Source organism: Cyphomyrmex costatus, unplaced genomic scaffold, assembly GCF_001594065.2.
Source record: "Cyphomyrmex costatus isolate MS0001 unplaced genomic scaffold, Ccosl1.0 scaffold60, whole genome shotgun sequence".
In the NCBI taxonomy this organism is placed as follows: Eukaryota; Metazoa; Arthropoda; class Insecta; order Hymenoptera; family Formicidae; genus Cyphomyrmex; species Cyphomyrmex costatus.
Genome location: NW_017280156.1, coordinates 163,876 through 167,767, shown reverse-complemented (window position 1 = coordinate 167,767; position 3,892 = coordinate 163,876).

Here is a 3,892-nt window from a genome sequence, read left to right as displayed (position 1 = left end):
CCCCTACCCCCCTCCCCGCCCCCCCCCGTGAGTTTAGCGTTCGCCGAATTGTCAGTGTGGGCTTTGTCAATTTAATTATAGTAAATGTAATTAAAGCCGTTTAACACTTAGCGTTTCGTGCTCGTTAATTAAAACTTACTTAAATAACTTCGTTTAGTCCGAATTGCTTTAGGACAAATCCATCACGCTGAACTGAGTGAATATAGAAACAGGTTCGTGACCATAACGAGAAGCAGCTGAGTTTACGTTTGATCAATTAATTATAGTAAGTATAATTGTAGCTCGCGTGAGAACATCATCGCAATTCGTTACGAGAACGATTTGAATGACTTTTTAAACCCATTTAAATACTTGAAAGAAATAACGATAATGATAATGAAAATTTATTGACTATATAAGCTAAAATAAAATAATATTTTTGTCGAAATTACAAAGACAATTTCACAAAACTTACAATGTGAGGCAAAAGGTTCAATATTTCTTCAATATTTTTTTTTCTATTTTTTTAATATTATTTCCATAATATTATTTTTTAGATACGCTGAAATAAAATAAAAATTAATTACGATATCTACAAGTTCAATGAGACCGTAAATATCAATTAAATAAATTTTCTTTTGGGAAAATTGAAACTTACACGAAATTAGTACGAATGTTATTGCATTAGATTATAATATTAAAGACTCAAAGTATTGTTGCTGCGTCTTTATTGCTAGCAGCGAGAGCGACAGCCCTTTGCAAGTATTATTTGCTCCGCGAAAGTGGACGAGTTCTTTGGCGTAATGGGCTGGCTACCGGGACTCTTCTTCTCCTTCTTCTCTCTCGCGAGCAAGCGCCGCGTTTATAGGCTTGTAATAAGCATCTTTTCGTGTTACGAATGGCTCGAGGGCGAGAATTATGGGGATTCTTCTTTTCGTTCATACAGACTGCGCGAATTTGCGATCGTCATAGCTAAAGAAAGAGATAAATCTATATAACAAGTAAAATTAAAAATTTGATGATTTTATTAGATTTAATGTTCGAAATAGGAAATCGGTTTCGAAGTTGCATTTAGTTAAATAACGTTAAATTTTCGAGCTCTTTCTTTCAGATTTGCCATCGTTTTTATAGAGAATTTTTATAGGGAAAAGGAGAGGCAGTTTCGTTCCGCCAAGACGAGTTCGTGGTCCTAGAAAGTAGCTGAATTCCTGAATACTCCAATTAACCCGCGACCGTGAAGCATTGATTGCATTTTATTCGAACCGCGGCAATTCGAATCTGCATATACTCGACATGGTAGAAGAGTAGGGAAGTCTTGAACAGAACTCTCGCGCATAACGAATACCTCGTAACTAAACGTAGTAATGCAAATGGGGCGTGAGCGATCAACTTTGAGAATATTTTCTAACGCGTTTCTTTGCGTATACAAAAACAAATCAGCTTAATGGATTTAATGAGTTTTCACAAAAATTACTCTAACCATTTAATTTGAAACGATAAGATTTTAACATTTCTAAACATTTCTTAAACGAATCTTCAAATACATAAATTATCTCTTTTTTTTTCGTGTTTTTTTTTTTATTGTGGTGATTTTATTTTAACGAAATGTTGCAAAAATATTATTTTCCTTGTAAATAATAATTCCTATCAATTCATCTATCTTGACTTTATCCGAAGATCTCTACGGCCTGCCCGACCTTTTCTAATTATTTCATCGCAACGTTTTATCGGAGTATCCACGTGCCAGCGATTTTCTTTTCTTCACCGCCATCGTGGAGGGGAAGTATCCTGGATCTTCGAGGAGAATGTGATAGGAAGGAAGTGAAGTGGTGAAAGAAGAGAAGAGGGGGTCGAAAGCGAATATCCTTCCTGTCTGTCCTCCGAGAGTAGGCAGCTGCTCTCGGATTTGAGCACGTGCTACCACCGTACGCTCTAGGATAGTGCGGCCTACCTCGCGCGGATAGAAGGCCCCGGACGGATAGAGGGTCCCGGTGGTAGGTCTGTAGGTTGGTAGGTGCGGAAAATGCCTGTATGCGTACGCACGTGTGCACACGACGAGGTATCGTCCACGTGAGGCTACCACTCTCCGCGCATGCATGCGTGTCTCCCTCCGTTTCAGCGAGTTTCTGCGACTCGACCGAGTTGTTGCTGTGTGTTACTGCAGTTCCCCTCGTCGTGTGTACGCACGGTACCCCGTGCGAGGCACATGCCCGAGCAATAAGATTTTATAGCTTCCTCCACGAGGAGGGTGGAAGAAGCCCGTGATTCCTTCGCTCGTTACTCGACGAACATATAACTTTTGCGGTAATTTATCTACCTTATACTCTCCTCTTTTATCACTCATTATATTACTGACGTCTCGTTAACATTTGCTTTTATTTCTCGACATGTTATTTTATTACCTTGTATATAGATATCTGAAATTTTATTTCACATCTTTTTAACACATAGTCGGGGCTGTTCTTTGTTTTCTACGACAATTATCATTTCACAATAAATTTCTGACATTTTTAAATATAAATGCGATTTTAATGACCCGCACTGAAATTTAATGTATCGGACAAGCAGAGGCTGAGTGAACAAGTTCGGCAAGGTCGAACGAATCTTGTCGATAGCGCAAAATGTGTTTATCGAAACATGCGACGCACGTCCAATTTTCTCCCGTGTCAAATTATTAATTTATTAAAAATTCGCAGGTGCATCCGCGCGTATCAGAGGTGACTCGCGCTTGACGCGTTTGACGGTCAAGACGGTATACGCTCGCTTGCGAGCACACTTGAGCTATACATGTATATATATATCGGCTAGGATATCGCGAGCGATATTTATTGGCCGGATCTCCTGCCTCGTTCTCGTATAATCACGCGACACCTGTTACGACACAACACTTACTTTAATTGGGGGCTACAAGCAGCTGCCCACACGATGCACCAATCACGCCGGTTTATCCGAAATTCTTCGTTACCCGTGCGACATCCCCTGAGTCTTTCTCCGTGTCTCGCTCGCTTTTTCTCTTCGTCTCTTTCTCGTCGCACCTGTTTACGATCGCGGGAATACCGAAATATGTATAATACGACGATACGGGGATCCTTGACCAGGATTCTTGAGACGAAGCGAAAGGTACACGCACTGATTTCTCGACTGTGATTTGCAGTCGCACGCCGAGAATTATCGGCTCATTAATTGCGGAGTGTCTCTCGAAACGATTTTTCGCATCTGGTCGTCGAACGAGTTTGGCATTCGTTAAAATATGGTGCCAAAAGTCTTACACACGTGGCTAAAATTGAACGTTCTCTCTGAATTACGTCACAATTGTCTTTATCGATCAGTTGCATATAAACCAATTCTAATCGCGCGTATAAATGTAAACGTATACGTATGTATTTAATTATTAGGATTAATAATCGCGCAATTATCGCAATTATTAAAAATTTACGTAACCGAGATTTTGTTTCATTGTCAATCGCGCGATTGTTTCACATATCAATGCGAATTGATAATAAGGCACGTGCCATTATCATTGAAACACAAGAGCATTCAATTCATTGAATGGACTGATAAATCCATTTTGCATTCTGCATTCGACGGCATATCGATTTACAATCGCGGCGTGAATTTACATTTACCTAAATATGAAACATCTCCGGGTATAACACGCTTCGAATACGAGACGCGCGAACTCGTATTTAATGTCAGTAGTATAAACTCATTTATAACGTTCAGACAATACAATCTTTTGTTTATCGTTCTTTCTCGAAGTATGTGGATAACGACTTTTATTACAGATAAAATCTAGTACATATAATCTGAATATATACACGAAAAGAATCGTTTTGCTGAAGTACCTAAAAATTTAGCTAGATACAGATCTGAAAATAATTACGTAAGATGGTCGAGCTGGTTGTTGGAGTAT